We start from the raw sequence: 18,043 nt of genomic DNA, 5'->3' as shown, positions 1-18,043 counted from the left end.
GCTGTTGTGCCGAAGTGAAAAATGGAAAGGCATTGTCTGGTAAAACGAGCCGCTCCGAGAGCGGGGTGGGAAGAATGAGATTCGTTCTGGGGCTCGGCGGAATGAAATGTTGGCAGAAATGCTGATCAAACAGGTGGAAAGCTCAGAATCAATCAGCCAGGCGCTGCTTAGCTTAGCAAAGAGTTTGCAGCAGCCAGTGAAGGAAGATTGAGAAGGAGGGAGAAGAGACACCGATGCTACTTTAATTTGTATTATAGCGGCTGCCATTCACAATCTAGGGCAGTGGTCTCCAACCTTTTTACACCCAAGATCACTTTTTAAGTCTCAGAACAGGTGAAGATCTACCACCCCGCCCCTTCCTTGAAACCCCACCCCCTCTATTCTCCTGTCCATCACTTGCTACCCCCAGCCCTTATACACTCTGTTAAACAGTTTATTTTTAAATTATGAAATATATAAAATTAAAATCACATGTTTATAGTTATGAAATAAATGGTCTGTTTTTAATTCATGCTATTTAAATGTCAAATGAAGCATTTACAATTCTACATTTTGTTCTCTACTATTTTGTAAATCTAAAATGAAATATTGAGAATTATATATTTTTTCTTCCAATAACAAAGTCTCAGTGTGACACCTGTGACTGAACAGTGTCTTGAAGTCTGGGTTGTAGTCTGAGATTGCTAGTCATATACAGTCCATCAGATGGGCATCTGTGATCCTGCACTCAGCCTGGGAAGCTTGCTCCAGCACAGCTGGAGCTAGATGCAGCCTCCCAGGGCTGAGTGCAGGGTAGCCGGGCTGGAGGGAAGAGAAGCGGCTGCCCAGCCAGCTGGCCATTCCACGTGGGCAGGCGCAGAGGAGAAGCCGCTGATCAGCTGGAGCGTGGGGCAGCCTCTTTCAGCTGAAAGCCACAGTCAGCTGGCTGGGGTGTTTCAGCCCTCCCGACCTCCCAGCTCCCACCATTCCTCGCAGCTACTCACCTGTGCTGTTGCTCGGTGAGTAGCTGCTCCTCAAATGAGGAAATCTAATGTAAATACTGCGCAGGGGCGCAGTTCAGAGAGGGCTCAAGAGCTACTCTTAGAGCCCCTGAGATCTACCGGTAGATCACGATCTACTGGTTGGTGACCACGGGTCTAGGGAGTCAGGGCACCACTGAGCCAGCGTCCAGGGCTCCCAGGCCATACCCTGCAGTCCTCCCCCAAATGACTTTTCCATTAGTTTTGGACAGGCCAAGTGGAAGAAATAAATCCAGCAATTTGATAGGGCCACACTCCAGTGTGCACGCTGACGTGATAGTGGTTTCCAAACCGTTTCAGAAACCTTTATTTTCCCAACACCTCTACAAGGGGGTGGCAAAGAATGTCACTGATTATCCCCTGACGGGTCTTGTGGTTGGGACTGGGATTCGGGAGATTCCCTGTGCCGCCACTGACTCCTCCTGTAACCTTGGACCAGTCATTTAATCTCTCCGTGCCTTGTTCTCCCATCTGTAACATGAGGCTGATAATATCTTGGCTGTCTGTGGGGTATGGATAGATCATATTCTCTTTGGAGGAAGGCTTCTTGCCTCAGATAATGTGGAAATATGTCAATGGGTGTGCGTCTGGGAACACTGATCAGTTCACTGAGGATAGGATGAGAAGCAATGGGGTTAATTTGCAGAAAGGCAGGTTTAGGATCAATATTTGGGAAAACTTCCTACCTGTAGAACAGGCTTTCAAGGGAGGTTGTGGACTCTCCATCACTGGAAATTTTAAAGAACAGGTTGGCCGGCCCTCCCTGTGTAAGGGGCTGGACATCTCAAAGTCCCTTCCAGCTGTATAGCCCTAGGAGTCGATCAAAGGACCTCTATATGTTCCTATAACCCAAACAAACAATCAAACAGGAAAATGCCACACAGAGAAGCAAAGTAACTACACAGCTGGTCTAATGCCATATGCAGGAGTAGAACTTCCGAGTCCCTGGCTGTTGCAAAAGTTGTGCACTGTCGAGTGTGTGGAGTTTGTAGTTGCCTCTGAACCATAGCAACGCACGTCCTTTGCAGGCAGCGAGGACCAAAGGAGAGAGAAAGAAGAACACCAAATTCCCTCTGAACAGATGCTGGGGGAACCCGACTGGGGTAAGCAGCAGCGCAGGGAAAGGACACCAGCAAGAAAGGGAAATTGCTCTCAGATAAAGATTTCTGCTGCAAAAGAGTCTGCAATAACCATCCCATAAACATCAGCCATCCATCTCACAAGCCCTGCCGTGTACTGCCAGCCATTACACACTGGCTTTCTTCTGCACTTGTGGACATTGCTAAGCCCCGCCCCAATCCATGACATCCTGGTTTCCATAGTGACTAATGCAGTTGCAAGGGGGAAAGCAGTAAGGGGCGGGGAGGATGAAAAGTGAAGAGAATGCAACCAAATCTTAAATGCAACATAGTAGGCCGTGTAAACAAAATGCACGATGCTGTGTGTGTAGGGGGTGCACGTGTGTATAATTCACTCGGTTAGTACGTGTAATCCCGTCTCTCTAAATGCTGGCCCCATGCACTATCAGAGCTGCTAGTCACTCTCAGCTCTTGTGACAGGTTTACGTTTGCCCCATTGATGACCATGTCTCTATATACAACATACCATCATGGTCCATTCCATGTGTATGTGTATAACACACATCTGAGTCTACCCTGTGTGAGTGGGGTGGATTGGGCTAGGATCTGTGGAGGAAACCAGGGGTTTTGATGGCTCTGGAGTTGGAGAAACAGCAGAGAATCTCTAAGAAACTATGGCCAACGTTTTCAAGCATCCATTAATTTTGGGGGCCTGTTTTTGGAATGCCTAAGCTGCTACATCTGGGGTCTGATTATATCAGAGACCTGAGCACCTGCATTTCAGCGTCAGCGTAATATTCCACAAGACTCCAGTTGGGCTTTCCAAAATGGAGGGATAATTTTTAAGACTTTGGTCCAAATGTCTATGTGGAGAGGCTGGGAGGGGAAGATGGAGGTGAGAGGGAGAAGAAAGGGAGGATGAGACGGTGAATGGAGAGGGATGGATTAGATGACCTCCCGTGGTTCAGGGCAGCCCTATGTTTCTCCGTGGAGAGGGGCATGAGGAAGATGTGTCCATTTGCAATGAGGCTGGTCAAGGAGCCTGAATAGGTCGGGCTCAGAGGAAAATGGTGATTTTGCATCTGGGGTTTAATTATTTGCTGGAGTCTATTTTGCATGGAGAGCGCCAGAGGCAAGTGTAGTGCTGTATGGGGCCTTTAACCAAACCTCCCAAGGCAGTAGCATCTGTAAATCCAGGGTCCATGGCCAGAAGAAATGGACTTGAGTAGCAGTTGCTTAGGTGACTCATGTAGGCTGTGATAACTCTAGACTTTGCCTGTCTCTTGATGTGGTGCTGGGGAAAGAACTGAGAACCTCCATCTGGGAGCCTGTTCCAATGAACAGTGGAAGTGAGCTGAGGTGCCTGTGTCCTCTGAGCCCTAGGGGGGTCCTGTGTGAGGTAACCTGAGTCAGCTCTATCTGCTTTCCACTCTCTCCAGGCTAGTCATGGGCATGAGGGGCTATCATGGGGTAATGGGTCAGTCCAAGAGCCAACTTGGCAGACGATGTGAGGAAAGGGCCCCGGTACAGCTGAGGAGGGAGATGGTTGGTCTATGGAAGGTCTGGCAGATGAGGAGGGAGATGGTTGGTCTATGGAAGGTCTAGGAGGGAGATGGTTGGTCTATGGAAGATCTGGGAGATGAGGAGGGAGATGGTTGGTCTGTGGAAGGTCTGGCAGACGAGGAGGGAGATGGTTGGTCTATGGAAGGTCTAGGAGGGAGATGGTTGGTCTATGGAAGATCTGGGAGATGAGGAGGGAGATGGTCGGTCTATGGAAGGTCTGGCAGCTGAGGAGGGAGATGGTTGGTCTATGGAAGGTCTGGCAGACGAGGAGGGAGATGGTTGGTCTATGGAAGGTCTAGGAGGGAGATGGTTGGTCTATGGAAGGTCTGGGAGATGAGGAGGGAGATGGTTGGTCTGTGGAAGGTCTAGGAGGGAGATGGTTGGTCTGTGGAAGGTCTGGCAGCTGAGGAGGGAGATGGTTGGTGTATGGAAGGTCTGGGAGATGAGGAGGGAGATGGTTGGTCTGTGGAAGGTCTGGCAGCTGAGGAGGGAGATGGTTGGTGTATGGAAGGTCTGGGAGATGAGGAGGGAGATGGTTGGTCTGTGGACGGTCTAGGAGGGAGATGGTTGGTCTGTGGAAGGTCTAGGAGGGAGATGGTTGGTCTATGGAAGGTCTGGCAGATGAGGAGGGAGATGGTTGGTCTGTGGAAGGTCTAGGAGGGAGATGGTTGGTCTATGGAAGGTCTGGCAGATGAGGAGGGAGATGGTTGGTCTGTGGAAGGTCTGGCAGATGAGGAGGGAGATGGTTGGTCTGTGGAAGGTCTGGCAGACGAGGAGGGAGATGGTTGGTCTATGGAAGGTCTAGAAAGGAAATGGTTCTCCAGTGGATGAAATTTGCAAGGACAAGGAAGTTGGCAGCTTGTGATGATGCATTCTGGGCAACCAGGGTGATGACTGGTTCCATGGATGATTGCTGCCTCCCCAGCCTCTCACACGTCTTCCTTAGCCCAGTGGTGTTTCCGGGATGGTTGGAAGATTAGCTAGTTGGGTGCAAGCCCTGCCCATGCAGGCAGCGAGTGGCGCGAGTGGAGATGATCTGCTCCAGCCCCGCCAGCCGGGAGAGGCATGTGCCCACGGTGGTGGTGAGTGCACGGGGACACTGCTGTGGGGTGGATCAGGTTGATCCCTGGTGCGTGTGTGGTGGGATGGGTAGGCAGCAGAGATGCAGGCAGAATGCCAGACACGATGAAGGAACCACATGCCTTTGTGAGCAGCCTCAGGCTCCAGTACCCACCAGTCAGCTGCTCCCTGTGTCACCTCCAAGCTCTTCCCTACGCTTCCCTTTATGCCTGGAGAAAACATCCCGAGAAAATCAGCATCCCCTGTCCTCCTTCACCTCCTCCACACCTGCCTGAGGGAGCCCGCCTGGAAACAGGCTGCTCTTTACCCTCTTCCTCTCCTTTCCCTCACCTGCTCCCTTTCCCCCAAACCCCAGTGCCCCTCCGCAGACAAAACCAAAACCAACCTCTTGCCCCTCGCACGCCATCCATGGAACTAACAACAGGGGCCGTTCTCTACCAGGTTCATCTGCTCGTCCGTTCCGTCTGCATCCACCAGCCACCATCTGCCTGTGCCTTCAGACCCCTCCAGGCAAGGGGCTGCCTCTAGCTATGTAACATGTGTCCAGTGTTGGCACATGGGTCTCATCTGGGGCCTTTGGACGCAAGAGTCTAAAATTCTCCTCCTCCTTTGGACGTAAGAGTCTAAAATTCACCCAGACTCGCCCGCACGGGCTTAGCACTGACTAGACCAGAGCAATTACTCTACCAGCTACCACCACGCTCATGGGGCTAGGTCAGGGCTCAGGCGGCAAGTGAAAATAAGAAAGCCGGGGCGTCAGTGAACAGAAAAGAAGCCCTGCCCAACCCTCGCTGAGACGCCAGCTCCTGCTCTATCTCACCTAAGTGTCCACTCTGTCACTGACGTTACAGCCCAGTGAAAAACACAGCATGATACCTCCTGTACCAGAATGTGGCAGGAGCTCTATGGAGGAGGAAGCGGGGAAAGGCATCGGTTACTGGATACCACTGGGGACGTCCCTTTGAATGCCATACTCTGGCTGGCTGGCACAGTTGCGACAAATTGCTGGGTGTGTCATCGGTGTCTTGGCTTTATTCCATCTATCCAGCCATGCAACCCTCATCGTTTCTCTCCATCTGTCTGTCTGACTGGGGAAGGTGTCAAGCACTCTGGCTCGAAGCTCTGACCCTACCCTGTTGCCAGTCCTGTTCCCCCTGCTGTGGGTAGTTCCCAGGTTCTTTGGTCCAGTCCCTTTTTGTTGGTTTTATGAAATGGAGCTTCAGGCTTGGGGGGAACCCGTTCATCCCTCACCTTGTCCTCCGCCCCCCCACAGCTGATAGCTATTTAATAGCTTGGTTTTAAGACTGTGAAGCCACCAAAAACTTGCATGTGTTTGATATGGATCTGCTTCTGATTATCTCTCCATATACCCCCGACCCATATCTGTATGCACACACTCACGCACTCCGATAAGTACATGTCTAGCTCTCTACCCACAGCACATCTAATCGACACAAAGTCTTGATCATGCTCTGGAGAAGGAAGGCGGCCACAGGAAATTCTGGGCTCCAGTCTTTCCTTGGCCAGTTCTGTTTTACTGCTTTCATATCCCTCCACAAACGCAAAAGAGCAACAGCAAGACCTAGACTGAGGGTGGACGATGCCAGGTATGAACTGCCTCCAGCAATGAAACCGTGGCTTACAGAAGGCGTCTTTGAGCAGGTTCTGTCCAGGGCACACCCTCACTGGACAAGAAAGCTAGAACACACCTATGCTTAGCCTAAGAGCCCTCTCATAAAATCGGAGCAAGCAGATGCTGATCTATGGTACCCTCATCCACAGGATCTGGTTTCCTCCCAGGATCTAAGCCGTGTGAGGAGCGAAGCGAGCAGAGCGACTGAGGGCCCTCAATGAGGACATGCAGACACTTCTCCTGCCCGGCAGGAATGGGTATAGCTCGCTCTATAGAGGACGTCTGAGACAAACAAGGCTGGGGGACCAGCCACCCTTTCTACCCAGGCTACTGAACTAGCATCAAAGGGGCACTGTGAGCAAGCGCCGACTTGTGATAGCATGAAATTCACGACTTATTGAAATTCCAGATCCAAGCATCATAGCATGAGAGATAGTGACAAACCTACTCGTTCCATTCTCCACTTACAGTCAAAGGGCAGGCCCGGCTCTCGGAATGCAGTGGGGTTGCATCCCACCAGTTTGTCTAAAGTCAACAGATTTTGGCCCCCAAAGCAGTTCCTTAAAAACATAAGAACATGCATCCTCCATTCAGCCTGTGATACAGACACACAATGTCCTGCTCAGCTCGTGCAATAGATTTTCTTCCTTTAGCTGGGGATGTGTTTAGTCTCAAAGGCTCCTGAGAAGCCGTCCAAAGCAAAGGCAGATGCCAGGTATCTTTCCACCAAAGTTCACCAGGGTTCCCTTCTGAAGACACACCATCAGTGTTACAGACACGCATTTAAAACCAAAGACAGACACACACACACACAAGCATGGACATGAAGACGGCTCATGATACACATCAACCCACTGAGCCACCAGCGTGCCAAGACACTGATAAATACATGCTGAGCCACTGCAGCCAACCACGCCAAGCCATTGCAACCAACCACGCCGAAACACCGAGCCACCGCAATCAAACACCCAGAGACGCACAAAGACACTGAGCCACAGAACCACGGAGAGGCTGAAACCAAACACAGTGAGACACTGCAACAGACATATGAACTAGCCACTGCAATCAAACACTCTGGGACACACTGAAACACTGCAACCAAACACCCAGAAAGGCTGCAGCAGCCAACCAGACATTCCGAGACGCCCAGACACTGTTACAAACAGGCGGATGCTGCAACCCCAACCACCAAGGGACAGAGACACTTCAACAGCCGCATGGAGATACCGCACCCAAACACGCCTTAAATCTGTACCAATGCACCGAGTCAATAAAACAAGCACACAGGTACAAGTTATACACATTGAGACCTCCCTGCAAACACACCACAACACCGATACAGTTGCACTAGGATGTGTACATACACACATGGACAGAGCAGTACAAACATCCAGCTCTACCGAAGAGAGAGACAAACAGCTAAATGCACACCGAAACACCACTACAACTCTGACTCCAGACACAGATACAAGCACACCAAAATCATGTACCTGTGAGCTTCATTCATGCTGCGTCTCTGCTAAGCCAAATTGCTCTGCCTGGTGCTTCCAAACTGCTGCCTCTGTGACCCGTAGGTCTCTCCGCTGGCTTCTGCCATCCCTGGAAAGAGAGGTATTTATTGGGAAGAGCCCACTCTTACTCCCGGGTAAGGAATTCAGACTGGAGGGAAAGAGGATGGTTGTCATTGGTTCCTCCGCTAACCTTTGCAGGATTGTTCCCTAGAGGATTGATTTGCCAGGGCAACTATCAGGGTGAACTTTAAAAGGGAAGCAATTTTTCAGCTGAAACAAAGAAGTAGGTTAGAAAGAGAGACAGCCAGTGCGGGAGAAAAAGAGGGGAACAGAGAGCAAGAGAGAGGATCTGAAAGAACTGGCACCAAGACGAGGAGTGAAAAAGGCAGGGGGCTGAAAAGCGAAAGAGACAAGGAGACAAAAGGCAGAGGAACAAAAAGGAGGGCGAGGGAGCGGGAGAGAGACCAGGAGTGGACAGGCAGAACCGACACCTGTTAGACTGAAGTGTAAATGGGGGAGGCGATGCCTGGCTTATCCTCTCTGGGCCTGATCCAAAGCCAAAAGGAGCCTGCCCTTAGACGACAGTGCCTTTGGCTCAGGCACGAATTGCATTTTCTGTGGGACAGGAGGGGAGGATCCCAGCTGTGTGATCCCTCTGGAGCAAGCGCTCTGGGGCGCATGCTGAAAATCAGACTCCTTGGGGCTGCAAAGGGGCTGGGGGTCTTGGAGGGCAATAGCAGAGCAGCCCAAGTAAACGGGAAGCTGGCAAAGCCGTGGACCATGGAAAGGGGACCCTCAAGAGCAGAGACAAGAGGAAAGCGATGCACTTAAGGCCGAGTTTCCGAAGAGCGGGGCAAGGACATCCGTCCAGCCTTGGCCCAAGCTGCTTTGGCAAGCTGCCCCTCGGTTCTAGAGCTCCCATTCCAGGAGAAAGCAGACGTTCTCCTTGCTTCGCTAGCCAATGAAAGGGCCACCGACCCAGCCAGTGTAACTTGGAGAAGCTGCGTGGAAGTCAGTAGGCTGCTCTTGTCTATGCCAGTTGAGGATCTAGCCTATTCTCACCTGGGCTCTAGATTTCCTTGTCCCCAAACTTAACACCCACCTTTTTTCTGTCCCCAAACTCCGCCCTGTCCCTGCAGCTTGAACGTCTAGCTGTCTGGTTGTACAAAGGTAGAGTCAAAGCCCCATATTCCTGGGGCCACGAGCATCTTCGCCGTGACTCCCATGGGCCCAGGTGTGGATCTGGAACAACATCACGTGCCCGTGGTTTCTGATCTGGAATAGAGCGATGGTGGGGCTAAGTCTGCTGATGCATGGGGCAAGCTCATTGGCTCTTGTGGGAGCCCGCCGCGGGACCCCTTCAGGACTAGTCCAGATCCACAGTCACAGCTGGTTCCTCCCCCTTCCCCATCCAGTGGAGAAGAATGCCACAGCCCGGCGGACTCTCTGCCTGTTGGTTCCTTTGGGCCTTCCTGTTCCAGCCTGCAGGGTGGTCAGTCACACAGCCCCTTGGCAGGGACAGGTCATCCCTGTCATCTGTGACTTGTCGGATGTCACTTCTGAGGAGGGAGCCTTGTTCCTTACACCCCGCCAGCCTGCAACTGACTCTTCCTGGAACTTCTCGTTGTGTCCGGGACTGGGCATACGGGCACAATCCCCATGCACTAGGACTTGTCCCCATGGCAGCAGAGGGACATGGGGGGGGCAGACTCCCCTCTGACTACAGGATACGATGCTACCACATCTAATGTTCTATACACTGATGCCCCACCTCCCCTAATTTTTCTGAAATGATCTGCCAAAGGTCTGGGCTTCAGTCCAGCTTTAGGGGGCAAGTGACAGTCTGGTCCTTGCCACGAATGGTTATTTGTTCAGTTGCCAAAGTCTGGTGCAGCTGGTGGCCCCAGCAATAGACTGACAGGGAGAGGGGGCTGCAGATCAGGACTGAGGGGCATTGGCCGTGCCAGCGGAAGAAATGTCTGCCGGGTGCTTCTCTGCATTATGCCTGATCCAAACCCGCGTTATTAGTCCCCGTGTTTAATTAGTGCAATATCTTAACACTGTTCTTAAGGTGGATCACTGACCCACTGTGCTCTTTGGATCCCGTATGGTAGTTATTTAGGGAAACTGCGACTGAAAATGCAGCTCTCCCCAGACATAAAATACACCCAGGCCAGGGCATCTCAAACGGTGTGTTCTTGTGGGAGTGTGTTCTGTACATCGCTGCCCAGGGGGATCGGTGTAGACTATCGCTCCAGCCGTGGGTTCATCTAGATATGCAGATTGAATAACGCAATGGCAGCGGTGATCGCGCATGCACAGACCCCAACGCTATGGCTCCGTGTAGTGTATTTATGATCCAGTCCCTGGTCCGACTGCAGCCATTTGGCTTTCCCCTCTGCTCTCAGAAATGTGGCGGAAACCGAGTACTTTGTCTTTGTTTAAGAAACACTCGTCTAACTTTAAAACATCCACATCCCCCCACCTGTAAAACAAACCGATACAGGCAAGAACTCTCTCTGTGTACCAAATCCCAGCCCACTGTAAATTTTAACAGCTGCGTTATAAAGCTCATGAAAATAAGTATTCCTAAAGAAAACTCTGTGTTGGTGCTGGGAGAAATGCTACAATAAAGGGGAGAGAGTGTGTGTACTACCCTTTACTGCCAGTGTGTTTTCTTCATGTATGTGTGTAGTACCCCTACACACACACGGAGATGTGAACACACACAGATGGCGAAAGAGAAGAATACGAGTGTCGGGGAGGATTCAGAGAGGTGCCGATACCAAATCAACAGCCTGCACACCGAGGAGGAAGAGGAGGAGGAGGAGGAGGAAATACTTAAGACACGGGATCAAATTCTGATCTCGGTTGCGTGGGTGCGAGCGGGGAGGTTTCTGTCGATTCTGTTGGAATCGATGGGTTTACTTCATGTTCACGGTGCTGTAACCAAGATCAGAATCTGGTGGACACAAAGCAGGAGAGCTATTGAAGAGTGTGAAAGGACGAGGGAGGGGGGGAGGAGGGAGAGAACGTTTGTGTCAGGTCTGAAATGCAGGGGGAGTTAAGTTTTCAGTACGATGCAATTAGGGTTGTTTCCAGATGACTGCTCTAGGAAGCCGAGAAACTAGAGATGAAATCAAAGGGAAGCATAATCTACAAACCGAGGCAGTAACCGCTCCTCAGCCAGCTGCTTCTATCCCCTTCCCGCTCCTAAGTTTAAGAAACCCACTGCTTTCCCTTGCCCCAAATATCCAGGAATAGACACCGCAAGACCTTGCACCTCTTCCCTGCAGGCACTAAGGCAGCATTCAGCCATGGAGGTAGGGTGACCAGATGTCCCGATATTATCAGCAACTTCCTGATAGTAGGAGCTTTGCCCTATAGCAACTATCCTCCCCCTTTCCCTCAAAAGTCCTGATTTTTCACATGTGCTATTCACCCTGCACCTTGGGAAAGTTTTAGTTGTCCCCTGTTGCCAAGACCCCCTAGAGTCAGAGCGCAGCCAGCAAACTGAACACTCTGGAAATAAACTTTTCCTGGCGCGCCAAAGCGAAACCCGCGCGGCTGCTCTCAGGTTTTACGCTAGCGTTTGCTCGGATCCCATCCGGCCGCATGGTCTTCAGCAGCTTCCAGACAAGTGCCGGCGCTTCCGAGAACCTGCCCCTGTTTGGGTCCCACCGCTCTGCGCACACATGGCGCTAGCTAAAGGTTCCCAAGGCTGCACAGAGCCCGGCTCCTCTCACCCCCCAACCCCAGTGCTCCTCCTTAGCACACCCGTATTTTAGCCAAACAGCCCTCCCATTCAACCCCCCGCTCCCCTGAACAGCTCCCTGTCTGTCTCAGTGCTGCTGGAAGAGGGAGGCTTTTCCCTGCAAATGTCTCTGTTTATAGCTCGACCGGTAGGACTTTGAGAAACCCGAATAACTCGCAGCCCCTTTAGGGAAGTTGTTACCTCCCCCCCCCCCCCCGCCTCTGCCCCGTGCACGCAGCCTCTCGTGCTGGGTCGCCCCCAGGATGCGACAGCTGCAAGCCAGGGGAGCTGCAACCGCCAGGTCCTACCTCAGCCCGGCGTGTCCTCTTCTCCCACTTGCCGCTGAGGTGAGGCGACCAGATGGCACCTGCCTCCGCCGCACTTGCCACAGCGAGCGGCTTCTGGCTCTGCTTTCCTGCGCCCGCCCGCTCCCCTGCCCTGCTGAGGGGAGGAGGGGCAGGGGAGGGAGGGAGGGGGGCTTCTCGTGCACAGCCAGCCTCCCTTCGCTTTACATCAGCGGGCTGCAGTGCCTCCCCCCCACCCCCGCACACGCTCGCCCGCTCTAAGCCGCCGCGCGCCTCTGAGGGCTGCGACTGCAGAGCCACGGCCTGCGCGACGTTCCCCGCCGAGAACAAAGCCCCCGCGCGGCCAGCCAATGGGGCGCTCCCCAGACGGAGCCGCACCTGGCCTCCGTCCCTTTCCCCCGCCGCTGCCCCGAGCGGCCTCGCCAGCTCGGGCCAAGATGTCGGTGCAGGGCAGGCCTCCGAAAAGACGGTGCATCGGAGCCGGGCAAGGGGCGGGGGGGCTCCCCGCCCTCTCGGCCCTGGGGAGCCCGGAGCTCCTGCCCTGTCCCTCCCTGGCTGGGGAGGGCGAGCTGGGAACCACGCCGGCGAGGCCGTGCTTGCTCATCGCTGTGGCAACCCGCCGGGCGGGAGGGGAAGGCTGCACAAAAGGGGAAGCGAGCCCAGGACAAAGGCAGCTAGGAGGGAAACAAAACTGAGGGCTTGCCCTGGAATCCATATCCCCCGCCCCCGGCAGTCCCCTCGGGTTGGGTTGGAAGTGCCAGGCCTGCTCAGTGCAGGGGCCGGGGGGGTGGGGGGCTCTGAATCGGAAAGCCCAGCGGTGTCTCAAATCGGGGGGAGGGGGAGGTATGGGGAAGGAGGTGATTTGCCTCCTGACTTAGCGGGGGCTGGGAAGCTAGCCTCCGCCCTCACAGGCCCCCATGGAAAATGGCGGCAGGTGACATTCAAACTGTCCCCTCCCCGCAGGGCCCGGGCCCTCGTTCCTGGTGGTGCCAAGGCAGCTGGAGGGTGGGGTGGGGGGGACGCCGCCGACTGGAACATGCACGATGCCGTGTGCGGCTCTTCCTAGTCTAGGTCCAGGCAGCTTCACCTGTCTCCTGGCCAGTGCCAGTGGGGGCCTTTCCCTTGCTCTTGAGGTCTGAGCCCTGGGTGCGGGTGCTGGCCAGGCCCGGATGGCTCCTGCTCGTGTCTCTTCTAGCAAGTAAGCAAACTGATAGGTGTCCAGTGGCTGATTCTCTGCCAGCCTAAGGATCAGGAGGGGTTGGTTGCCCCGCCATTGTAAAGAGAGAGGCTCTGGCCAATCAGCCCCTAGGCTAGAGGGGAAGGATGGCCCACTGGTTAGGTCGCTTGAGTAGGATTGGTGAGACTGGAGTTCAGTGTCCGACTCAGCCACTGACTTTTTTGTGACCTTGGGCAAGTCACTTAGGCCTGGGTCTGGAGAGGTATTTTGGTGCCTAGCGCCCACTGAAATCCAGGGCAGAGATACCTGTGAGCAGCTGGGTCTTAGGCTGTGTAAGAAGGGGGATAATGTCGCACGGGGGTGTGGGAGGAGAAGGATAAATGTAGTCGAGACTGAGGGGCTCAGCTACTCCAGTGTTGGCCGCAGAAGACAGGCTCGGCTTTCAGCAGAGAGCCTGTCTATTAAAGGAGAAGGCCGCTGGAAGAGGCAGGCTGGGGAGAAAGCAGAGGCCTGTGTACTGTTGTGGGGTGAATGCCCAGAGAGCCGTTCCCTCCTGCCAGGTGCCTGCGCTGGTCATTTACACCTGGCTGCAAAGAGGGGGCCCAGGCAGCGTGACGGTCCGGCGCCAGGGCCTCGGACTGCTGGCTGCCTGGCTCGGGATGGACTGGTTCTGCTCAGCACCAGACCACACTCCACTCGGCGCCAGCAGCACGAGGGCGGATGGATCAGAGTTCGGCTAAGGCTCCTGCCTGTATAAAACGAAACAGCCCCAGGGTGCACCCCTCCTAACTGAGCTGCGAGGCTGTAGGGAGGGGTGAGCAATGCCTGGAGTCTCTATTCAAACCAGGAGCAGTCTGCCAGCCCCGGGGGCGAATCACACACCCCTGCAGCCTGCGGAGCCTGTCTCTGGTGGGGGGACGTTGCTAACCCAGCAGGTCGAGGGATGAAGACAGCCCAGGGACTCCTCGCTAGAGGGAGGGAGCCAGGTGTGTGCGGCAAGGCAAGGGAGGCACTAGGCATCTGGGGGGCCCTGTCAGGCCTAGCCTCAGGGCAGCTGCTGCCGTCTCCTGCTGTGGTCTTGGCCGCCGGGGCTCTGACGCTCTTCAGCAGCCCTTCTGTGGCCCAGTGGCCAATTCTGACCTGGTTCTGGGGCCCGGGATGTGCCGGCTTCAAGGCATTCGCTTCTCTCCAAGAGCCGCCGAGAAATACCCGCTCCTTCCACCCACGCCAGCCACAGAGCTGGAGACTGATGCTGAGGGCTCGGGCTCCAGTCTCGGTCACCGCCCTGTCTGTGCCCCTTTATTGACACCCTGCGAGCTATGGAGAGGGCCCTTGAGGAGCTGGCGTTTCTGAAAGGCTTCATCCCTCCCTTACTCCTTCCCGGTCTTTCACTTCAGGCTGTGGCTAACAAAGACAAGGGCCAGGACTAATGGAGTCTGCCATCCTGTGGCCACAGACCCATCCACGTCAAGGCTTGGTGACCAAAGGTGCCAGCCTGAGGTAGAGCCCCCAAGCCAAGCCAGAGTCCTGGTGCCAGCCAGGGTTGCCAGAGCCCTGGGCGAGGCCAGAGGAAGTAGTGTTGTGAGGCACGTGGCGCTAACGCTGGCTGTGGTGAGAGACGCTGCTCCCCCGTCTGTCTTAGTCCAGGGGGTGACGTGTGTCGGCCCGGCCCTGTTCCACGCTTGGGCCGAACGGCTGCTCGGAGTGAACCCCTCTCTCCACCGGCCCCCGCACGTCAGAGGTAACCAACGGAGAGGCAGCCTGGGGCACACGGCCCTCTTGCTCTGAGCTCTCTGCTCAGCTGGGAATTCGCCAGCCACTGATAGGAGCAGGAATTCGCCCCCTTGGGGCTTAGCTGCTCTGCCCAGAAGCTGAGTCCATGCACAAGCTTTGCCCTGAATCTTCTGCACCTGGTTGCCTTGCCTGTCCTCCGTGCCTTCCTAGACAGCGGCGCAGCCTCCCTTCCTGCAGAGCTCCTGAGGCCCAGCTCCCTTCCTGCAGAGCTCCCAAGGCCCAGCTGGAGGTGGGGATGAGAGAACGTCTCAGAAACTGCAGCTCCCCTTCCCGCCCTCTGGCTGCCTGACCCCAGCGCTGAGACCCAGTCGCGGGGGGTGCAGCCTCTCTTGCCCTCCATCTGGAGGGGTCTCCCTCACTGCCTTCTGCTCTGCCCTTCCAACGGGCACCAGGGTTGGAGCAGGACTGGCCCTGATGGGGAAGTCACACAATGGGATTAGGTGGGTTGGGGGAAGACAGAATGGGACCAGAGAAGCACCGGAGCAGGAGGAGGGTGAATTTATGTAGCACCTTGGTGAGACGATGGTGAGAAGATAAACTATGCTGCTATTTCCATACCCCCATGACTGCATAATCCACTACACAGCAGTGCTTGCTTAGCCTCGCTAAGGGTGTGTCTACACTACCACCCTAGTTCGAACTAGGGTGGTAATGTAGGCAACCGGAGTTGCAAATGAAGCCCGGGATTTGAATTTCCCAGGCTTCATTTGCATCTTGCCGGGCGCCGCCATTTTTAAATGTCTGCTAGTGCGGACTCCGTGCCCGCGCGGCTACACGCGGCACGGACTAGGTAGTTCGGACTAGGCTTCCTATTCCTGAGGAGTAACGGTAGTTCGGAATAGGAAGCCTAGTCCGAACTACCTAGTCCGTGCCGCGTGTAGCCGCGCAGGCACGGAGTCCGCACTAGCGGACATTTAAAAATGGCGGCGCCCGGCAAGATGCAAATGAAGCCCGGGAAATTCAAATCCTGGGCTTCATTTGCAACTCCGGTTGCCTACATTACCACCCTAGTTCGAACTAGGGTGGTAGTGTAGACATACCCTAAGAGTGCAGCTCACCAAGGTGGTTTATAAGAAGCCAGATTCCCTCTCCGTAGTGTAAAATAATGGTGAGAATGTACACAGGGGCCAAATCCATCCCTGGAATAGCTCCATTGACTGAAGGGGGGTCGCCTCGGGACAGGTTTGCCTCTGACCATGGCCACCCAGCCAGTGGCCTGTAACAAAAGAAGCTGTGGGTTGTGAGCGTTCTCGTGTCTGCAAAATCTTTCAAGTGACATGGTAGTAAAACTCCACCTCGCATTTACGAGGGACTAAGCGGTGCCAGCTACAGAGCTGGCGCTTTAAAATCCCACCTCTCCAAAAGGGGCTTTGCTTCCTTTGGGGTGAGTCAGATCGAGTCCCTGTGTACAAGATGGGCCCTTCCTGCAGCACAGGTGTAGAGTAGGAAGGCTCCAGGGTGGAACAAATTGAAAAAATAATATACATGTCTCTCTCCTATATATACATGTCTTGGCATTTGGTGTAGCCTCCCTGAAGTCAGTGAGGTGACACCCACGTGTCCCAGCTGTGAATCCGAGCCTGTATTTCCAGTTTGGTGACTATTCTTTTTTTCAAAGCAACATGCTCCTGTACTATCAGGAAACCATCTTTCACTGCCCCCAATTTACCCGTCATTCCACAGTAATCCGGCATGTCAACAAGAATGGCAGAAATATCGAGCTGGTTTCCAACTGCTCTTTCTCTTGGTGAGCTTCAATAAGTTACCAGGCACATTTCAAGATTGTGGGCCCCGATTGTGAATGGAGGAGGGGGGGGGGGTTGATCTCTGCTAACACTCAGCATAATAATTAGTTAGTTAATTAATATATGGACACCAAAATGCTGTTGCTGAGCATTAAACCCGGTGAGAGTGCTGGAAGCGTTTGAAGTTGGCTAGTCTAAATGACAAGAAAACTCAAGGCGGCGGAAGATGTTTTAGATGCTTAATACACCCAAATCCTTCTCTGATTGCCTGCGAGCCACCCACACCCGGAGCCCAAAGCCCAGCGCTAGGGAAGATGAAGCAAGATCTTCCCTGAAGAAAGGTTCAATCTACCTAAATGAGAAGCTCTGGAAGTTACTGGCTGGTTCTCCGGATGTGATTCTGTGTCTCTGTTAGCTGGGCACTGGGGCAGACGTAATATTTAGGGTACGTCTAGACTACATCCCTTTTTCAGTAAACGAGGCTTTTTCGAAAAAAAAAAACCCAGCAGGTTAGACATGGATCTTTAAAAAATAAAACCCTTTTTCGAAAGATCCTGTGCGCCTCAAAAAATGAGGTTTACAGGATCTTTCGAAAAAGGGTTTTATTTTCAAAAGATCCGCATCTAAACTGCTGTTTTTTTTCCAAAAAAGCCCCATTTCGGAAAAAAGCGTCAGCCGCCATTATGCAAATGAAGCACAGGAAATTCAAATCCCGGCTTCATTTGCAATATCGACGTGCCTAATTTACATCCCTTTACCGAAAAAGGGATGTAGTCTAGACACAGCCCCCCCCTCTCCTGGCTAGATTCCCATTGTAACTGCAGCTGGGACTCAAACGAGAGACCCCAAGTATCAGAGGCATAAACTGGGCTCAGCTGAGAGCTGCTTTTAATGAACTGGTGGTGGAAAACGACCTGGCAATTAGCAGCTTCCACACTTGGAATACTATGGATGTTCCCAGTGGAAGCTGAAGAGACCTTGCTCCCGCTGAGATATATGGGAGAGCTTAGTCCTGAAGGAAAGGAGCATGTGTCTGGGAAAACTAAGGGTGTTTCCCCTCATCCCTGGGAGGGAATCATCGGCTATTGAGGAGGAAGAATTGAGCCCCCGGCATGAGGCCAGCATGCCACTGCCTGTGGCTAGGGGAAAGGACCCCCGGGAGACACGCACAAGCTGCTTTACGTGAGTGGGCATTTGGCCACCAGTATTGGACTCAATTAACATTTCAATTCAGGGGCTTTTCTGGTGATTTTTTTAATGTGCAAAAGAACCTGAGCCCTGCTGAGGGAGACTCTCCGTTCGCCAGGCTCCGAGGAGCCAGCGTTGAGTGACTAGGAAGATCACGTCACACACAAACTGGCCCTACACCTCACTCTTTGATGG

This window comes from Pelodiscus sinensis, chromosome 11 (genome assembly GCF_049634645.1).
Source record: "Pelodiscus sinensis isolate JC-2024 chromosome 11, ASM4963464v1, whole genome shotgun sequence".
NCBI lineage: Eukaryota > Metazoa > Chordata > Testudines > Trionychidae > Pelodiscus > Pelodiscus sinensis.
Note: the sequence above shows the minus strand (reverse complement) of the source record.